This window comes from Chrysoperla carnea, chromosome 2, assembly GCF_905475395.1.
Source record: "Chrysoperla carnea chromosome 2, inChrCarn1.1, whole genome shotgun sequence".
NCBI lineage: Eukaryota > Metazoa > Arthropoda > Insecta > Neuroptera > Chrysopidae > Chrysoperla > Chrysoperla carnea.
In genome coordinates, this window is record NC_058338.1 from 78,624,854 (window position 1) to 78,648,591 (window position 23,738).

General features: G+C 27.6%; 1 protein-coding gene across 3 annotated transcripts in view; it reads left to right on the forward strand.

The window, feature by feature from the left end:
• Positions 1–23,738, forward strand: part of LOC123293530 (synaptic vesicle glycoprotein 2C-like) — a 91,177-nt gene that overhangs the window by 39,995 nt on the left and 27,444 nt on the right. The window contains exon 1 of one of the 3 annotated variants that reach the window (XM_044874389.1): positions 209–338. The exons of 1 other annotated variant lie outside the window; for it this stretch is intronic. The gene's annotated coding sequence lies outside the window, so the exon portion shown is untranslated. Of the gene's footprint in view, positions 1–208; positions 339–23,133; positions 23,145–23,738 lie in introns of those variants that run through there. One more of the 3 variants, XM_044874390.1, reaches the window with a different exon arrangement.

The window sequence follows — 23,738 nt, forward strand, 5'->3', positions numbered from 1 at the left end:
CTAAATTGTACCGAACCATAAAAATACAAATACGTTCATGTTTAACAATTTTTTTTTTCTTTTTTAAAAATGCCGTTACATTGTGATGCAGTAGTTAAGATACACTAAATAATAAAAAAAAAATTAAAAATATTAATAGAATAGATATTATATTGTTTATTATGATATGTATAACAATAAATTAATAATTTTATATATAAAAGCAAGTGGCAATTCATTAAATCTCTTTACTCTGTGGTTGGTTGTGTTCAAACAGCCTCCGCAATTGTGTTTGTCTCAAAAAGTTTTTTTTGTTTTTAATTGTGTTTGATAAAAACACACATCACTGAATCTTAATCGTGAGTGAATTTTTTTTGTATTTAATTATTTTAAAATACAATACGTTTAATAGCTAGTTTTTATTGATCACCATACTTTTTCAATTTTGTATGTGGCTTAGAACATTATCGAAATTCGTTCACAAGATTCTAAAAATGTTTAATTGCGTCACAATCTTTAAATTGAGAAATATTCGTTTTAATTTGTTGATAATTAAATAACAAATAGAAAAGTGATTTGGTCCAACATTTTATAAAACAAGGTCCCCCTTGTCCAATAATTATCAAATTATAATAGACAGATACCTTTTTTTTTTGTAAAAAATGAAACCAAATCACTTTTCTATTTGTTACTCAATTCTTCTTAACATTTTTGACAGAAAAGAAGTTTTTCCAAGAATTTTCCCAAGTTTGGTAATCAATTAAAACTGTCATTAATATGTACTGTGATTAAACAATATTTTATTTACTATTTTTCTTGGAATACAACTTTTTTTTGTTGATTTAATAAAGCTCGAAGGTCATTTTTGTGGTTTTTATTAGTACAAACTTTTTTCAATTTTGCAATGTTTTTTTTTTTTATTGAGTTGTTGATGACTGAATGGATTCGTAATAATGGAAGATTTTTAATTAATTTAATAATATATTTTAAATGGTTTTTATTAATTCAACATCGTAATCAATTTGATCAATATTTATTTTGTCCTAAATAATAATAATTTATGGCTCACTAAATACTTAGTGTGAACAATACTTAGTATTTTTTTGTTGAACTATAGTGATGTAGGTAATGAAGAGTGATTTTGTAACGAATAGATTTGATCGATTACCAAATTCGAACAATCACCAATTCGAATTCTATTTTTAATTTTGGGTACCCATAATTTTTTACCGAACATCTTAGGTTAGGTTAGGTTATATTGACTGCCCACGAAGGACACTTTTAGGCTATACAGCCCATTGTGATACCATATATGTGTTTTACCACCTTTCCGGTGATAATTTCATTTACCAGCTTCACAATTACTTTCAGAGGCTGAGTGCACCTCCCTCATGCATATAACATGCACTACACCAGCTCATCACTACTATTATATTAAATTAATTTTGTTGCGACGGCGGGAATTGAACACGCTACCCTAAGCATATCGCGGACGGAATTGGTTACGTCTTAACCTACTGAGCTAATAGGGCGACTAGAAACATGTTTACCAGCAAGTGCTTCGGAATATGTGCGAAAATTTTTACATTTTTACAAGTATTTTCTGAGTGTCATTTCAGATATCAATATAATTTCTCCTCTGTTCATAAAGAGATTATTTGTTTCATATTCAATTAAATTCGTTCAGCTTTCAGTAGCTTTTATTTTAAATTATTTAAAGAATATTTATTTAAATACTATCTTTTACCCATGGCTTTTCCAATATTTTTGTCCTTAAATAACTGGCAAAGATCATTAAAAAATAAATAAAATAATATAAAACAAATAGGGTGAAGGAGATACAATTTATGGACATCTGTTCAACCAAGGTTATCAGACATAGATACCTACTTCTTACAAAAAAATTAATTTGTTTAGAAACATATTAACTACTGCTTTTTAAAAATATATCTCATATAAATTTAAGCTCATGTGATGTATTATGATGTATAAGCTATATTATTGCCAAGTTTCATTCAAATCCATTGAGTAGTTTTTGCGCGAAAGAGTAACAAAACAAGCAAACATCCTTACTTTCACATTATATAATATATAGGAATATTATTATTATGTAGACACATTATATAATATATAGGAATTTAGTTATGACAATTTCGCCATATTCCGACTTTCTGATATATCTCCCGTATTCCCGGAATTTTTTGGTGGCAGCCTTATTCCTAAGAATTAGTACTTATTTGCCGAAAAAAGCACCAATCTTGGTGTATTTTATTAATCGGATATACTAAAAATCAGGGTTCGAGGATATATATCAATGGATATATATCATGATATATATTCGATATATATCCGATATATATATCAAATGATTGTTTATGATATATATATCAATACAAAAAAGATTTAAAAATTTTATATTAGAATTAAGTAATTTTTGACTTTTTTTACTGTATTTCTACTCCCCAAATGTAAATGGTGTTCGGGTAGAGTTAAAACATATTCGCTAATATGTTCTAATCCATAAATGGCAACACTTCTGTCGGCATTAATGGCGTGAGTCATGTTAGAAAAATTTCGTTACGAAAGAGTAAGTTTTTTTTATGTTTATTTTATTATTTTTTATAAAGAAATTAATTGACAAAGTGCAGAAACGATTTTACTTCATTATTGAGTATTTAAGAAGCATTAAATAACTTTTGTAATTATAGAATATAACTGTTTATTCTATAAAAGTAAATATCAAACTTTTGATATATATCGGATATATATCGGATATATATCGGATATATATCGGATATATATCATAAATATCCGATATTTTGATATTTATAATAAATATCGGATATTTTCGAACCCTGCTAAAAATAAAACTATGTGAGTTCCAACGTGTATTTGGATGTGCACGGGGATGAATAAACCTCATTATATAAAGAGGAGGAATAATTTAATAATAAATACTGAAATTATTACGTCTAATTTTTAAACAAATTGCGCTAAACAACGTACCAGACCTATTATTAAAATTATAATTAAGCTTAAATACATATATTAAATAATTAAGTAAGATGTCTGGCATATTTTTTTTACAGAGAATAATGAACTTTTAGAATTTACACTACTTTTCAAAAATAAGACTTTTTCTCAAGTAATTGAGAACCAAATTTGAGCAATGTTTCATTTCTAAATCTACTTATCGGATATCATCTCAATTAATTTTTTTTAAATAATAGTACAAGAGACGGTATAAGGCCGAACTTCACCCATCTAATAAACGAATGAGACATATTTTTTTGGAAATTTTATTGATTTTTCAAAACTACTATCATAGTTTTTCTATCGAAAAAGTGTTCATGGCTATTTTTAATTAAATTAATTTCAATCAACTTTTTCCATTAACGATTTTTTAATGGCAAGTCTATACCATTATTTTCGTAATTAAATTATCTTTCTTCTGATACCAATTTCAATTGGTTATCAGATTGGTGTAAATCTGTTCATACCATTTGAACAGTTAAGTCAATATGGGTAACTATACACCGATCGGTTTACCAATCGAAATTGATATCAGAAGGAAGTTAATTTAATTTCGAAAACGACGGTATGGGCTTGACTGCAAAACACCTTTCATGGAAAAGTTGATTTAATTTAATTTAATTAACATTCCAGAAAATAGCGGAGCCGACGAGCTTGCCAGAAATGGCACAATGCTGCCGGACACGAGCATCAATAAATATCCGGGAGTTCCATTTGCGAACTGCAAGTTGCTCCTCAAAGAGGATATCTTAAAAAGAGCCAATCCCAAGACAGCCACTCTAACCTACCCTAATTTAATTTACAAGTAAAATTTACAAAAATTAAAAAACCCTCGACAAATTTTTCGGGTACGGAACCCTAACCTCGCTTCTGAAACGTATTTAAGAACACTTTCCATTAAATTACTTTATTCCGTAGAGTGCTCTCCAAACTGAACCGATTTTGAGAATCATCGCATTTTAAATTTTGTTCCGTGTACGGAACCTTAAACTCGCATTTGAAACATTGCTAAGAACACTTCCCATTAAATTACCTTTCAAACGAAACAAATCGGTTCATCCGATTAGGCACTACGATGCCACAGACACACACACATAGCGGTCAAACTTATAACACCCCTTTTTATGATTCGGGGGTTAAAAATAGTCATGGACACTTTTCGATAGAAACACTATGATAGACGTGTTTAAAAATCAACAAAATTTCATAAAAAATATCGGTCATCTAGTTATCAGATGGGTGAAGTTCGATCTTATACTATAATTTTTTTAAATCCTCAATAAGTTAAGCAGGAAATTTTTCTCTATAAAAAATAACGATTCTAATTTTCTAGTTATAAATAACTATTCTGTCTTATATGAAATTCAAATTAAACTGTAATTAATTTTCGTTTCGTCGAAATAAATAGTTTAAAAAGAATTCTGGATTAAACTGAATCAAAGTTCATAATCATTATAGTATCAGTTAAAATATAAACATTAAGAAATGATTCATAATCGGATATAACCAATTTGACAATTTATTATTGAAAATATTGCATTGAATCTTTTCATAGTGAGTCAGAAAATTTGACTGATTTCACTGATACTACTATAATAACTGTCAGAAAAGTAATACTTTCAGGAAACTAATAATTTCTTAGTAAGTTGATGACGATTTCATCATTTCATAAATCACAGTAGTTTCAAACCGCCTGTTCGCCTTTAGCTTTTAGTTTTTTACCATTACTTAAGGTAGTACCAAAGCAAGTTTAGACTTGTGGTTGAAATTATTTGTACTTTTGATTATGAATTTTGTTATAACTTCATGAATGTAGGCGAAAAATAGGAGTAACATTTTTCGATATCTGCCTTGGTTTTCGAAATATCGAAAGCTAAATAATTAAACAAAATTTTTAATTTTTGGTATTTTGAAAATTACTCCAGATATCGAAAAATTTTATTCTTTTCATCTTATATTGTCAAGTTATAACATAATTCACAATCAAGATTGAAAAAAATATTTTTTTTTAAATTTGTGTCCCGATTACCGTGCTCATACATCCTTTCTCGTACAACGGATTTTTGTTCTTTTAATTTGTTCTTGATAATTTATTAAGGTTTTAACTTTAATTTAAAAAGTTTTTTTTTTAATTTCCTTCGACTAGTTTAGAAACCTTTGAAAGCGTATCATCCATTAACCGTTTTCCCATAAGACCAATGTTAAATATACCTAGTTTTGAAGTCATTTATTTATTTAAATATCGGGCAATCCCCTCAAATTTGCTGAATTGATTTAGAATAAGTCCAACTTCATATTTAAAAAAATCAAGCCATTTATCAAAAAATGGCCTGGCTCTCGTACGTCCTTAAAGCTTCGTAAGACAGATTCAAATGAAATCAATTTATGATTTTTTTTATACGTGGATATGACGCGACGATATAAAATTGATCTTATCCACGAGAATAAAAAACTTGAATTAAAAAAAATATTACGCTTTATTGCAGCAATTAATTGATTAGATAGAAGATAATTATAATTTTTTTTAAATACGCTGTTTACATTTTTTCATGAAGAATTGTATAATTTTTCAAAAATAATAATATACCTATATTATGGAAATTTTTATACCATGTATATATGAAATATACATAGTATATTAAGTTTAGTCCCAAGTTTGTAACGCTTAAAAATAATGATGCTAGGAAAAAAATTTTGTCATAGGTGTTCATAAAATCACCTAATTAGTCCATTTCCGGTTGTCCGTCCGTCCGTCTGTGGACACGATAACTCAAAAACGAAAAAAGATATCGAGCTGAAATTTTTACATCGTACTCAGGACGTAAAAAGTGAGGTCAAGTTCGTAAATGAGCATCATAGGTCAATTGGGTCTTGGGTCCGTAGGACCCATCTTGTAAACCGTTAGAGATAGAACAAAATTTTAATTGTAAAAAATGTTCCTTATCAAAAGTTAAACAACTTTTGTTTTAAACATTTTTTCGTAAACATCACTGTTTACCCGCGAGGAGGCCAATTAGGCGGAAATTTGATAATTTATGTGCTATACTTGATTATGAGTTATGTATGTGTCACATATTTGTATGTGTTATGTGATAAAGAAATCAACACTGACTATGCATGGTATTTCAACAATTAACTCAATTTTTTGTTTTCACTTGTTTCGAAGAAAATTTAAAAACTATATAAATATTCATATATCAGGGATGTACAATAGCTACCGATTATAAACAATTTTTCTTATGTGACTGTTTCGATCAATCTATTTTTGGATTTTATTATAAATGAAATAGAATATACAGGGTGGACCATTTTAATCTATTATGACCAATAGCTCGTTTTGTAGTTAACAAATTAAAAAATAACTTCAAACTCTTTCACATCATGTTCTGATATCAGATTGGACTTAGTCCTCCGGTTGCTTTAATAAACAATTCGAAACATTTTTCCGCAAACCGTACGGCGTACAGTTAAATCAAAAACGGATTGAAAAGTTCTACCCAAAACTGTTTTTTCGGATAATTGTTTCTTTGAAATCTAGACACTTTTCGAAAAAAATTTTCCAATAAATAGAATAAAAGTGGTTTGTTTTTCTATAAAGACCAATTTTGTTCAAATTGAATGAACAAACGCACAAAAAGCAAGATTTTACTGTCATTTATAAAGAATAGCTTTCTTATTGAAAGCGTTCATCTAATGTTTGTCAATAATGAATCAGAGTGAGGTTTTAAGTGAACCTGAAAACTTCGAATTCTATGTCGGTATAAATGCCTTTGAAACTAACATTTTTCGTTTGAAGCATTTTTCTCGATTAAAATTATATATCAATTTTCAAGCATATGTCAACTTAAAAAAGACACCCTGTATTCTGTATTGTGTAGATGTTTTGATATAGAAAGTTCAAGAATATTTAACGAACAAAATATTTGGTGCAAAACACGTGAGAAAATCTCTTATTACGAGACTAAAGATGTACCGAACAGTTCACGCCAGTACTGTCGGGTTGAAATTCCTAATACATCTAACACTGGATTGAAGTACTTAATTATTAACCAATAGGGTATTCCACTATTTTTGAAAAAGTACTTCAAAATGTTGATTTTGCTAATTATTTCGGAAAAATACATACGCTTTCTTGTCAAAAACTGAAATTAAATTTTAAACCTTTTTTAAACTGTCAAAAACGCGGACATCCAATTTGATAACGTAATATGGGTAACACTATACGAAATAACAAAAATAATTTTGACAGATATATTTATAGACATCTGATTATAATATAAATATAAATACTTATCTATGTATATATTATACCCAACTGTCTACACTGAACTAATTGATGGTCTATGGCTCATACCGCTATGACATCACAGCAGGGCTTATCCGCGTTTTAGGTCACGTGATATACAGTTTAAAAATTACGATTTTTAATTTTGATATTTTAAAAGAAAAATGTGCTTTTATGACTCGAAATCAGAATATTTAAGGATGTATGAGCATGGTAGTGGGGGCACAAATTTAAAAATAGATATTTTCAATTTTGATGATAAATTTATATTATTACTTGACGATATAAGACGAAAAGTAAGAATAAAATTTTTCGATATCTGGCTTAATTTTCAAAATATCGAAAATTGGAAATTTTGTTTAATTATTTAGCTTTCGATATTTCGAAAACCAAGACACATATCGAAAAATTTTATTCTTATTTTTCGTCTACATTCATGAAGTTATAACAAAATTCATCATCAAAGTTGAAAATAAGATAAAAATAATTTCAACCCTTAATCTACCCTGCTCTTACATCCCTTATATGGACGGTGACACTTAGTTTTTTTCTTTTCTAATTCATTGCTAATATGTTTACTTTCTATTAAAAAGTTTTTTTTTAATTTGTTTTCATTCATTCCAAATGAAAATTATCAAAAACTTCCAAAATATGTCGTTTTTTGAGATTCCTCCATAAGAGCCAATGTATTTTATATCGATTTTCAATGACTTTTTTCTTAAAAATTTGCACGGTTACCTAAGCTGAAATTTTAACCACATATTCTTTGAGTAAAAGACTACCTACAAACAAATTTTGAGCCTTTAAATCAAACATTGTTGTCATGCTCATACATCCTTAAGTATATTTTTACATAAATTTTAACTTTTTTCAAATTTTATGATTTATTTTTGACTAACGATAATACCCTATTTTGCAACCCATTATGAAATAATAATGATCAATTAATCGCCAAATTAATTGTTAATAACCTTGCATTCAAAACATACTTAAGATTTACAATTAAAAAAATAATTCGATAAGATGTCGTACACCGAACTCAAACTCACTTTTTACGTGCTGAGCACATTATAAAAACTTAACGTTTTTGAGTTTTCGTGTTTCCTAACAGATAGACAGACGGAAATACGTCAATGGACTAATTAGGTGATTTTATGAACAACTATACCAAAATTTTGTTCGCATCATTAATACTTCCAAGCTTTACAAATTTGAAACTGAATTTATTATACCGTGATATATATTTCATACAGTGTGTTGCATTTAAGATGAAGACACCCACATATTTTCGATATTTATAGGAATAGGGTAACGAGTCTCATTTTTTTAAGACACTTAGCCGAAAGCAAAATTTAAAACCCATCCTACTAAAAATTTACAAATAAGGCCGATTCTTAATATTTTACTTAGCTTCAAAGATGGTTAGAGATATCGAAAAAAAAAATATTAGAAAAAGTTGCGTAGAATATTTTTTAATTTTTTAATTATTTTGGTCTTTACTCAAAATTATTACAAGTTTATTGAAATATTTGAATACATAACACTATTAAATTATCAATTTTTCCAGTTTTTACATTCCATTGCACACTAATTATAAAAGTTTATTTTTTAATTTTTTAACTAGTGTGCTATGGAATTTATAAACTGGACCAATTGATAATTTAATAGTGTGCTATGAGTGTGGACCAAAACAATGAAAAAATTAAAAATTTGGAGTTTCGCCATGAAACTCGGTATATGAGTATAAAAAAATATCCTAAGCAATTTTTTTTTAAATAATTTTCTCTATTCTAATAATCTTTTACCATCTCTGACGCTAGGTAAAATTTTAAGAATCGGCTATATTTGTCAGTTTGTAGTAGAGTATAAAGTTCAAATTTCCGTTAGTATCTTACAAAATGTGACCCATCACTCTGTATGACTGTCCGAAATCGATATTCCTATAAATACTGAAAATATGAAGGTGTCTTTATCTTAATTGCGACAAACTGTATATACAGGGTATAAAAAACGAAAGAAATTCAAAAGTTTCCTTAGAACGCTATTTTAACTTTTTTCACTTTTTCGATCCAATACTACTGAGCCAGTTACGCACTTTTTGGCCTGTTAAAATTTACACTTTTGTTAATCTTGAACCTTAATTTAGAGTATAAATTGTCGAGGGTATATGTATTACAATTTTGTGCGACAAAACCACTCTACTATTATAAACATCGCATACATTACTACATGAATGGATAATTAATTATTAATGAACTGTTATTTATTATCATTATCAACAGTTTCAAAGAATAATATCTGATATTTATTATTTGATAAAATTGATCATAAATATTAATAATAAAAGATGGATGGCATTTACAATTAATTAAATATACAAACTTCCCATAAATTATTTTAGTCTGACGACCTTTGTTAATTTGTTAAGATTTTAATCTATAAAATATTTAATTTTTTCGGGTTGAAAAGAGAACTTGTATCAATTTTTTTTGACCACAAATCCATAAAAAGAATTCATTTTTTTTTTAATTAATAATTCTATTTTATTAATAATTATTAATAAAAATTAGTTATATTTTATAATTTAAAAAAAAAAACGGTAGTGACGTATTTACAACCGTTGAGGCTATGAGTAAATCGGTTTCTATGGAAATGTGCGTTTTAATATAGTGAAAGCCAGTTAAGAGACAAGCCATTTATCATTATTCATATTATTTTATCATTTCTTCGTGCGAAGTGTTGACGTCACTGCCGTTTGAATTTATAGTTTAGAAAAATCATTTTCAATTGTAAATTTACATTTAAAAAAAATTTTTTTTTTTTTTAATTTTGCTTAGTAAGTTTTAGTAAGCTTTCGAAAAAAAATAAAATAAAAAACATGTAACTTCTCTATTGTACACACACTTTCTTAAGCATATAATCCATACCCTTCGAGCTGAAAGTGGTTAAAATAAACTATGTATATAGTTTAAAAAACTAAAAAAAGAAAGCGCTTCGTTGTACTAAAAAGTGGATAGTAATTTTAATTGTAACGTAAAATTTAAAGCGTGGGGTGACGTCTACGTTGATTCTTTAAATTAGCTGACATGACGGATATCAACCATCCTCTATAAAGATCAATCTTTGTGAATTATAGGATTTTATTACGAACCGTAAGACAATTTTATTTTTAACCCCCGAAAAAAAACGGATGTTATCAATTTGACCGCTATGTGTGTGTGTCTGTCTGGCTGCCGGTCTGTCTGTCTGTCTGTGGCATGGTAGCGCTTAAACGGATGCGGCGATTTTGATTTTTTTTGTTTCATTTGAAAGGCAATTTAATGGAGAGTGTTCTTATCTATATAAATTTGAGTTTAAGGTTCTGTACCTGAAAAACAAAAAAATTTATGATAATCTTCAACATCGGTTCAGTTTGGAAAATGCTTTAAGGAAAAAGGTAATTTTATGGAGAGTTTAGGGTTCCGTACCCGAAAAATTTGTCGGAGGTTTTTTTAATTTTGTAAATTTCACTTGTAATAATATAAAATTTCGAATTTCCGGATAACACATTTACGAACATGACCGGAATAACTAAGTAATCATACATATTTACTGAATATAATATGCGTGCGATGCTCTTATAAGCTTAATATAAAAATATTTTTAATACGTAATAAAATTTATACAAATATGATTCAATTATATATCACAATTAATTATAATAATTATTATTAATATTTGATAAATCATAATTCACGTATTATTTATTAATATTATTTATTATATCACACAAAAAATATTTGAACAGAGAACCAGTTAGACAAGTGAGCTAATTCAGACCCCTTAAGTATTAGTCTTTGATTAATAATATTTGAATCAAAAAAAAAAAACATTTTTTAAGATTTAATAAAACTGTGATTTTATACTTATAATACAATAATGAAATTGTTGTACTATATTCAATATTTGTTTAGTGATGTGCCGAATTATCGAAAATATTACACATACAGTCTAAAAATTCGGTAAAAGTGCTCAATGAATATTTCCCAATCAGTTATAGACCGGAATCTCATAATGAATTCAAATTTCTGTGATTCATTTTGCTTGACATTTCGAGGATTAATAAAAATAAGTTTGGTAACAAGAGTGTCGAATTTATTATATTCGAGTTTCTAAACTTCAATAGGGCATCCGACAGTGCCCTGGAGCCGTCCTGGCAGGTGATGGAAGGAAAAAATTTTGTTCATTTGCCCTTCGTACAGGCCCGTGCGCAAGAATTATCAAAGGGAGGGGTTCAAACTTTTGTTCGCTATGTTAGGCCATAAAGGCTATAAAAACAATATATTTTTTTCGAGTAAGAGAACATTTAAGTAGGTCAAAATATGATATCCAGTCAGTGTTCTTCAATCAGTTAATTCTGCGAGGTACAGAAAAAAACTTTTCCAAACCTCTGTGTGCATCGACCTCTACACCTTGGTGTATATTGAGCGAGGACTAAACTGATTAGCCGATCTTCAGACATTGTCGATCTAAGGTAAATTTTGAGACGACGCAAGGTTGCAAAGGAGCGTTCATTCGCTGGTATTGTAACAGGCAAAACTGCCAGACCGCGAAGCATTTAGTAGACATTCGAAAATGCATCTTTATTGCAAATATTGAGTGATTCGAGCGAATTTTTGGCATCCGCCCGGCAATGCGTTTTCATCGTGCAAAATTGAATATTCTAGTTCAAAAACTTGACCAAGAGTTTTCATCAAAATTTTTCATTTTATTGAGAAAGAGAAAAGTTAAATTTGATAAAATATTGTGATAATTCAAAATTCGATCTATAATCTTCAAGTAAATCAGTTTGTTATGATGCGGACGTTGAATTCCGCACTTTTATGTCGCATTCATCGCAGATATCGTTCGTGATTTTGAAAATTTTGCTGAACTCGTCTCCAACGTTTCCTCTTCTTTAAATCAAAATCTGATTAGCAGCATCAGCTAGTTCTATAGCTTCGTCAAGATCCAGGTTTTTTGTTTGAAGTACTCGGCTCAATTTAAAGAATGTACCGAACCTGGATCTTGACATTATATATATATATAATGCGTCTCATAAATGGGTAGATTTTTACGACTATGTTGTGAGTTCAAAATTTATGTAGACAGATTCTCAATGGGAGAGGTTTTGACCCACAAAACCCCTCCCTTGCGCACGTGTATCCACGTGGGCTTGCCTTCGTGTATCCGTTACATCACTATAATACAGATATGCCAATTTCAACATACTGATACAACACGAATTGATTTTATAATTTTATACATTATTAGTTAGTTGTTAAAGTTGTCGTCTAATGATAATAACAAACAGTTTTTAAGAAGTTTTCTCCCATAAAATTTTATAATATTTGCACAGTTTTTAATTTTAAACTATACAACAAACAAAGTGAAAGGCCTTGTTTAATATATGCATGCCGTCTGTTTTTATTTATTTATTCATTTATATAAAAATTTTTATTTATTAAATATTTTTCTGTGTTTGTGTGTACATGTTCAATTTCTTTATAAACAAAATTTTTATTTAAAAAAAATGTTCTAAGAAAAAAATAATTATATATATATTTTTTTGATAGTTATTTGTTAGTTTGTTTTTATGTTTTGGAATCAAAGTTTTCGAATCAAATTTTTGTATTTCGATCTATAAATGTTGTGCTATAATATACAGTTTATTGAATATGCTCCAAAAATTTTCGATAATACTTTAACGATTATTTAACAGTGATTTATTTATTAAAAAGTAGTGATAATTTGTTTTCTTTAGTGTGCCTACAATTTATTTATTTTCTGTGTAAGTAAAAAATTTTATACATTCGATTAAGTTTTTCTAAACTTGTGTTCAGTACAATCGCTTTAATTTATAGATATCTATCAATGAACTACGTAAAAAATGATGAATTTTCACTTTAATATCGATCAAAAAAATTTTTATTTGTAGTAGAAAATAATAAATTTTTATTTCAAAAATGTTAGCATTAAAATTAAATATTATTTAAGTTTTCGTGACCTAACAAGCCATTCTTAAAAATCATTATAAATATTATTACTTAAGTCAAACTGCATTAGGGGCTAATACACATAATTGTAAAAAGACAAAATCGTTTAGTAACAAGACATAATTGTTTAAAAAAATCAATTGTTCAGATAAAAGTACAATACATGTTTTTAGAGAATTGCCGAAGGAAATGGATCCATTGCTTTTGTACTGATGATGGAATTTTGCGTCCAAAACAGAAAATTTTGAATTTTTTCAAAATAAAAAATATTTTTGTTCTCTTTGATCAGCTTTAAGCAAAAAAGTACTCTTGTAATTTTTTCTCTAGACGATTTTTTTGAAATAAAAATTCTTGAAAAACTAAAAATGCAATATTCAGTTTTAAGAAAAATATGGTATTTTTTCAATTTCTGAGGGAATTCGCTTAGCTAACGCAGCTCTTGGGCTACGAATTTCGATTAAAATGCCTAAAATATTTAACATTGCAATAAAATATTTTATTTGATCAGTGTAGTACGTTGAAAATTTTTTCACACAAAACGTCTTTAGAATAAAACAAAAAACGTGTTTTTACCTCCATTTTTCAAAATGTTTTACAGTGCGAAAAAATGTTAGAACTGGTGGGGTTTACGATTTCATTGGATTGAATTTGAAAGCAAAATAATTTTGCAATTATTTTTAAAAGTGCTTAGTTATCTTTAATATTTTAAATCTATTCTTTCCCGTTAATTTCGTACCCATAAAATTCAAAATAACCTGTTTTTTTTCCGCAAATTACAACTTATTTTTAATAAGTAAAAATTTATTATTTTAAGATTTAAAATTACATAAAATTCACGTTGCTTTTATAAGTATGTAATAAATATTGCAAATAATAAATATTCATAATTTAAAATAAAAACAATTTTATATTCCGGTAAATTATGAATTTTTATACCATGTATATATGAAATATACAAAGTTATAATAAGTTTAGTCCCAAGTTTGTAACGCTTAAAAATATTGATACTATGAACAAAATTTTGGTATAGGTGTTCATAAAATCACCAAATTAATCCATTTCCTGTCTGTCGTCTGTCTGTCCGTCTGTCATCACGATTTCTCAAAAACGAAAAGAGATATCAAGCTGAAATTTTTTTAGCGTGCTTAGGACATAGGTCAATTGGGTCTTGAAAATCAACAACTCTTGTTTGAAACATTTTTTCGTAAGCATCACATGTCTATTCGTTGTGGGTGTAGTCATGGTAGGGACAATAAAATCGATGCCAGCGCTTCCAGTGAATTTTGGCGATTAAGGAGGCTGTTATGACTAATTTGCAATTCTTTAAATATTAATGTTATAGAAAATGTCAAATTAAAATTATTGAAAAACACTAATTAATTAAACTTAATGCATTAAAAATTGAGAAAATAAGAAATCAAATTGCATAAATATAATTTTTCAAAAGTAAATTATCATAATTATTTATTTAAATTTGTGAGACAATAATATTAAATTTTCAATGTAAGTCATTAATGCAATCCATACAATTATATATGCATCCATACAATTCTATAATTTAAGTAGTGTATCGTTACCATGGAAACGCCTCCAAAAAAACAACGCACGGTGCGAATACATGGTATTTCAACAATTAACTCAGTCGATTGTTTGTTTTCACTTGTTTATTTTATAAATAGCATTTTGTTGTGTCTGCACTGCTTGACATTATGAATTTCCTCATTCATATGTGTGAAAGATATTGATTTTAAATTGCGAAGAATAATTGGGATGTCGTCCCAAAATGATAATTAACGCGTTTAATGTCTTATTGTTTTTCCAAGTACAATCCATTTGGAACAAAAAAAATAAAATCATTTTAGCAAATTAGGTCTAACTAAGTGCATTAGGGTTTTTTTTCGATGTAAATATTAAAATTCATTAACAACAAGTGAAAATAAACAATTGACTGAGTTAATTGTTGAAATACCATGCATAGACAGTGTTGATTACTCTATCACATTACACATACATACATGCCACACATACATAACTGCTATTCCCATATAATACATACTATACAATTTACGCCTAATTTGCAATTTCTCATGGGTAAACAGTGATGTTAACAAAAAAATGTTTCAAACAAAAGTTGATTATTTTTTTATAAGGAATATTTTTTACATTTAAACTTTTGTTCTATCTCTAACGGCTTACAAGATAGGTCCTACGGACGCAAGACCCACTTGACCTATGTTGCTCATTTACAAACTCACTTTTTACGTCCTGAGTATGCTATAAAAATTTCAGCTTGATATCTTTTTTCATTTTTGAATTATCGTGTTAAAAGACAGACAAACGGGCAGACAGACAGACGGCTGGACGGACAACCGGAAATGGACTAATTAGGTGATTTTATAAACACCTATACCAAAATTTTGTGCGTAGCATCAATATTTTTAAGCGTTGCAAACTTGGGACTAAATTTAGTATACCTTGCATATTACATATATGCATGGTATAAAAATATTGAAAAACCAAAATTTTATTTCGCGATTTGATTATCAAAATAAGGTCGTGAAGTAAATCCCACTGATTGATTTGCTGTATTAATTTACCTCCTAATAATTCAAATAATCGAATGGTTACAGTGATGAAATAAATATTAAAAACAAATTAATTACATAATTAAAACATTTTATGAAAAAAGTTTGTTTTTGTATAAAATACCATAACTCATAAATTAACTTTTAAAAATAATTTTTTACTACGTCATAACTTTATTTAAATGAAATTTAGTGCTGGTTATTAAAACATAATATATATCTTCTATACGAAATAAAGATTAGAATATTACTTTCATCAGATAATCGGAAAATATAGCCCCGAAAAAAATAGCGATGGAAAAAATAGAGTGAGAAATAAAATAGACCCAGAAAAAATAGTTCCGGAAAATAGCGGCGGAAAAGAGAGATAGATCCGGGAATATAAAAAAACAATAACATAAAATAAATAAAAATAATTGAAATTAAAGCTTCTTACAATAATAATGAATTAGGACGCCACTTATTATGACATGTATTTTAGCATTATGTATGTTATATGAGAGTATAGTACCTGAGTGATCGAGCTTTGCTCGTTAGTATTATTATTATTTTTTTAGTAAATCCAAGATTAAAGCTTCCAAGATAAAACTACGGTTTCTAAAAGTGAAACCTAGCTAGATCGATTTTTCGCCGCCCCCAAAACTCCCTGGATACTAAATTTCATGAAAATCGTTGGAGCCGTTTCCAAAATTTAAGTTTCCGAGAGAAAACGACGTTTTTTAAAAATGAAACACAGCTGAATTGGTTTTTCGCCCCAAAAACCCCTACATACTAAATTTCATAAAAATCGTTTGAGCTATTACCGAGATTGCTGATTACTGTTCTAACACCTAATAGACTGACAATCATAATTGTTATTTATATGCAACTAGCTCTGAACTACCCGCTTTGCTGGGCAACATCCCCACTTGCACCCCTCCCTCCACATTTCCTTGCGTGGGATAACAGTTTTGTAATGTACACGTCATGCACTTTTATTTGATACCCCACTTAGGTATATTTGTAAATATTCGATAATTCCTTCCCACTTTCTCGCTACACCTTTCTACCCTCCGAAGGTTAAAAGTAGATAAAAACAATAGATCTTTGAAGCTGGTTGTATATCGTGTCAATATTTTAGCTTAATCGATGCACAACTTTTTTAGTTTTTGAAGCATATCCCTTTCAACCCCTATTTCAACTCCTTACTCTACTATAATATGGATGTATTATACATCAAAACCTTCCTCTTGAATCACTCTATCTATTAAAATAAACCGCATCAAAATCCGTTACGTAGTTTCAAAGATTTAAGCGTACAAAGGGACATAGGGACAGAAAAAGCGACTTTGTTTTATAATATGTAGTGATATACAAGCTGTATAACAATTTTCAGCTTTAGTAAATTCATTTTAGTCCCACGTAAAACTTTACCGTTTCGATAGCATATATCTGAACCATGTTCTATCGTTCGCTTGACTGACCACAGTATGTGTGTGTACACAACTACTATAACCAATCCTCAAATTATCAGCTTTAGTAAATTCAACGAATTTTTTTTGGCCTGGCTCTTAATCCACTAGAAAATGGTTTTGAGAAAAAAAACTCTTTTTAGTAAATTAAAGTTTATAAATAAATCATGTTAGTCAAAAATTTTTTAACTAGATGACTCTTTCTGAGATTTATTTATTTGGAATTTTTCAATGAATGAAATTACCCAGGCTATGCATGTGCAGGACGACTCACTGATAACGCTACTATACCTACTCATAACAGAGACTACAAAAAATTATTATTGTAAATATTTTTCAAACGATTCCGCATTTGTTTCTAAAACTCACAAACAAAGTCGTTTAAATTCCAATAATCTCTAATAACACTGGCAGTTAGTTAATTGTACAAATTAAAATATAACAATATTAATAAATAAATAATTTGATACATATAATTTAAGTTTTTAATTTTATACAGAATGTACCACCAAAAATAGTACAAATTAAATAAATTATGGAAAAAAAAAGAATGTTTTAAAATATTTTATTTTATGCAAAGGTTTTTGAAATTTGTAGGATAAGTTATTTAATATAACCAAGTCGCGAAAATATTGTTATTTCTAAACTGCACCCGTGCGAGGCCGGACCGAGTCTCTAGTTCTATTTAAAATTTCCACGTCTACAAAATGATTTGAACTTGTGGAAATTGAATTCATAAATTATATCGATATTTTCATAATTGTTTCAATTAAACTACTCTTAAAGTTAAAAATTCGAAAAATAACTTGTATCGATAAAATTGCTGAGAAAAATGTTGGCTGTGTAGGCGCACATATCTTACGCAGACATTAAACTTGACCTAGCTTTTCAATCTCAATGAAAAGCTCACTCTACTCCATAACTGGTAATCGATAGATGAACACTTTAAGTTAGAAAGTGGTTATTGATTTAAAAATTTTTTGTTCGAAACATTTTTTCTCAAACCGTTCAGCTTAGGCAAAAACGGACTGAAAAGTTTTACCCTAAATTCTTTTTTCGTATCAAAATTGTTTGCCAATAAATTCAATAAAAGTGGTTTGTTGTTCTATAAAGACCATTTTTGTTCAAATTGAATGAGCAAACGCACAGAAAGCTAGAACTATTCGATTTACAAAAAAATATTTCAAACAAAAATGTTTACGTATTTATAAAGAACAATTTTCTAATTTAAAGCGATCATAAAATGTTTGTCAGGTATGAATCAGAGTGAGGTTTTAATTGAACTTGAAAAATTCTCGAATCGAATTTGATGTCGGTACAAGATGTGTGTCTTTGAAACTAACATTCGTTTCAAATCATTTTCCTCGATAAAATTTATTGAACGAATTTTAAGCATATTTCAACTTAATAAAACTCTCTGTACATGGATAATAAGGCAATAATTTTTGACTGAATGCTGGTATAGAACTAACTACCTTCATTCCTACCCGTAGAAATTTTGAAGACTTGGTTGGAGCGCGGCTATTTATAATCACTGGTATACTATTATTTTATATAAAATTTTTAGAAAAAATGCCTTAAAAAAGTTTCTGAATGACAACCTGTATTTGATGAATAATATTTTAATTAAATATTATTTACAATATTAAATTTTTGTTTTGTTTAAATAAATTACTATGCATAATAATTTCTATACCATGTATGTATGAAATATACATAGTATATTAAGTTTGGTCCCAAGTTTGTAACGCTTAAAAATAATGATGCTAGGAAAAAAATTTTGTCATAGGTGTTCATAAAATCACCTAATTAGTCCATTTCCGGTTGTCCGTCCGTCCGTCCGTCCGTCTGTGGACACGATAACTAAAAACGAAAAAAGATATCGAACTGAAATTTTTACAGCGTACTCAGGACGTAAAAAGTGAGGTCAAGTTTGTAAATGAGCATCATAGGTCAATTGAGTCGTGGGTCCGTAGGACCCATCTTGTAAACCGTTAGAGATAGAACAAAAGTTTAAATGTAAAAAATGTTCCAACCAAAAAAAATTAAACAACTTTTGTTTGAAACATTTTTTCGTAAATATCACTGTTTACCCGTGAGGGCGCCAATTAGGCCCAAATTTTATAATATGTACTATACTTGATTATCAGTTATGTATGTGTATACATGTTTGTACGTGTAATGTGATAAAGAAATCAACACTGACTGTGCATGGTATTTCAACAATTAACTCAGTCAATTGTTTGTTTTCACTTGTTTAATAAATATTTTCGTATATCAATAATGTTAAATATTTGTGATAAATATTTTTATTATAAATACAATTGCCTATTTATTTTTATTATTAATATTAAATTTAAAATAAATATATTAATATTATTAAATTAAATAATAATTATATTAATAAATGGTTTTATCGCTTAATATAAAACCTTTTTAGATTAGAATTACTTGTTTATTAAATTCTTATTTCACGCGGTTTCGAATAGTCACAAAGGACCTCACACTAACTCTTTCTAATAATTTTTTAATAACTAATTTCGTATATCAATAATATTATTTATGATAAATATTTTTATTATATAAATAATTACCTATTTGTTTTTTATTATTGATATTAAATTTAAATAAATGTATTTATATTAAATATTTTTAATATATTTATATTAATTTAAATAATAATAATTATATTAATAAATGGTTTGATCACTTCACAGAAGCCTTTTTAGATAATTACATGTTTATTAAACTCTTATTTCATACGGTATAAAAAGTCACAAAGAGACACGCACAAACTTTTTGCTAGTAATTTTTTAATAAATATTTTCATATATCAATAATATTAAACATTTGTGATAAATATTTTTATTATAAATACAATTGCCAATTTATTTTTATTATTAATTAAAATAAAAATGTTTATATTATTAAATTAAATTATAATTGTTTTAATTAATTATTTTATCGCTTAATATGAAGAATTTAGATTAGCATTACATGTTTATTAAATTCTTATTTCATACGGTTTAAATAGTCACAAAGGACCACTAACTTTTTCTTATAATTTTTTTCGATATCTCTAAACTCTAACCAATTCTGATGTTCGCCAAAATATTATGAATCGTATTTGTCAATTTGAGTAGGCCGAGTGAGTCTTCATCAATTTAAGCATGTTTCATAAAATTAATCTTAAAAACAAATAGCAAAAACAAAACTAATTCTGGACTTTTTTAAGGTGATATTAAACCTACAGTATTGTAAAAAATATATAATATATTGTATGCAAGTGCTGCGTATAAATTTGATAATATAGATATCGCTCTTCAATCATCAATACTGTAACTATAATCGTCTCAGTTCATCAAATGATGGATCTTCGATGAAGACATATTTAAATTAATATTTTGTTTTTATATCATCGGCAACCTTATATTTGTATGGTATTATTATAAACTGCAGGATTGTCTAAATATTTTAGATAGTTTTTTATCACACTCTCTAGATTTTTTGATATAGAAATATTCAATTGAAAAGGATAACCTAAATGGTTCATCATTTTTTCAGCCAACTTTGAACGATTAAATAATAATAAAAAGCCCGGTAACGTAGGAATTTTTTGTGATTTTTTTAAACTTTGTTAATCAGAAAATGTATTTATAAAGTTTTATTGAAATCCCTTGTATTATTCAATCCTTGCATATCTCCTTGAATAATACTTGGGTATTAATGAATAACATGAGTGTTGAAATTTGGATGGGAAAATTACTAAACTGATTTTTTGCAATTAGTGCTACTTATTTGAAACAAATTTTTGAAAACTTGTTGAAAAATTAAAATCTGTACGGTTTATTTATGATTTTACAAAAGCCCGTATTTGTGGGTAACATCACCTAAAATGTTACCCACAAACTTTCTTTGTTTAATTTTCGTAATTAAGAATACTTTCGTAATTAAGAATACATTGTACTATGTATAACGCAAAAATTTATGATTATCAAACGACCTTTAAATAATATTAAACAAATTTTCACTTTTGTAATTATAGGTATTTCCGATAAGCAATATTTATTAAAAACATTTTTATCAGATAGGTATTTTTTTTAAAATATATTCCATGTTCTGGAATTTTTTTTTTTCAATTACGTGCCCTTAAAATGAATATTAATTTAGTGTATTTCTTATGTAAAAATCGTATTGCACTACGCAATTTCTTGTGTGATTTATTCGATGAACTTTTCAGAGCCATTTTTATACCCTGTACACCGTATTCTCTTATTGACTGCAGATCGTCGTCCTACAGAATAAGCTCATAAAGACGAAGGAGAAAGTTAGTCTAATTTGGGCGCTACAGGTATGACAAAAATTGATAAATTTGTTCATTCACTATCATTCGATAATCAGCAGCCAATTATAATCAGTAGATATTAGTAAATTTCATTTAATACTATTCAACTAAAGAAGGGATATAATCTGATTTGATTGGGTTATATTATTATGAAAAAAACATTTTAAAAAAAGTATAAAAATATTTAATTGGTTTTGGTCACATTTTAAAATGGAGAATACAAAGATATTCTGAGGAATTTTTTACCGATTTTACATTTCTGAATTGGCAATCATTTTCTTTTCCCTTATCATACGTGAATATTGTACAATTCCTCTTCAATTCAATCTTTGGAATAAGAAGCTGTTGGTATACTAATTTTAGCTCCAAGTTTGTAACGCTTAGAAATATCAATGCTACAAACAAAATTTTGGTATAGGTGTTCATAAAATCACCTAAGTAGTCCATTTCCGGTTTCCCATCTATCACCACGATAACTCATAAACGAATGCTGAAATTCTGATCAAGAATTCTCACTTTACGAATAGAAAATGTGCTTTTATGACTCGAAATCAGAATATTTAAGTATATTTTTATATAAATTTTAACTTTTTTCAAATTTCATGATTTATTTTTGACTATTGATAATACCCCATTGATTTATACAGTTTTTATTTATTTATTTGATATTACAGTTCAATTATATTAGAAATTAAAATTATTAAATTTATAGTTCGTTAAATGTCCATGATCCTATAATAACCATTCCCTCACGTTTTACTCCACCTCATCAAACATCTGCGATAGTTTATAAAATATGATGAATTTATATTTATTATAAATTGTTCAATTAAATTATTTTATTTATTAAAAGGAATTGTAGTTAAAGTCAGTTTAGAACTGTTTGCTAATTTTTTTTCATATGACTCATCGTAAGATATAACAGTATATGATTCATAATGAAAAACTCGAGTAAATTGTATTTTGCTCGAGTCAGTTTTTCACGTTGCATTAACTTTTTTTAAACCACAAATCTCTATATATTATAAATGCGAAAGTAAGCATGTTTGTTTGTTTGTTTGTTTGTTTGTTACGCTTTCACACTAGCATACGCTATCAAAACTAGCGTATGGTTTTCAATGAAACTATACAGGAAATATAGCTTAAACGCAGTCTTTTGGCGCTCTCTGTTGATGACCTATAAGTACGTGATCTGTCAATTGGTGACAGTTCAATGTATAATTTACACTTTAAAAAAACGAATTTACAACACAGAATTTACACTCATTATTATTAAGTTTTCTAAGAAAAATCCCTAGAATAGTATAATTTAATGAAATACCATATAAAATGTAAGTAATTATAATATCATACAGTATGTCAACAAATTTGACAAGCCCGTGCTATGATGTCACGTCCGTATAAAAATTTGAATTTCCGTTTTAGAAATTTTTAAATGCTCTCACTGAATTTGTACTTTTATTAATTATTTTTAAGTAATAAAAAAGATATTAATTACTAAAATAATGGTTTAGTTAAAATGTCCAGTCATTAAAGTTACGGAAGAAAAATATTTGAACCAAATTTAAATTTCATGAATATTCCCAATTGTTTAAACGTTTTTTGTTTTTTAAATTTGTTTAAGGATCTCTGTATCTATAAATTTAGACCTGTTACAATAAATTTATTTTCAGTTGCTAGTTTTGTTTGGCAATTGTAATCCAAAACAAGTAAAATTTTATCAGTTGTATAAAACAGTTGAAAATTTGTTCCTTTGTATTTTCTGCCAAATTTAAGAAGTCGTCAAGGGCTATTGAATATATAAACTGTTCGGATAATGACCTCCTTAGCTCTATTTCCTATAAAATTCTATAAATAATCAACGATCAAGGGCTCTTAAATTTATAAATACACTAGAGTCCCAATAATCGAAACACTCGTTAATTAGAATCGTCCAGTAATCGGAACACTTTCTATTTCATTCCTTTCCCAACATTATCTACCAAATACACAAAAATAATATTGTTTGTTTGTATATACAACTAATAAGATTCATTGTCATAATTC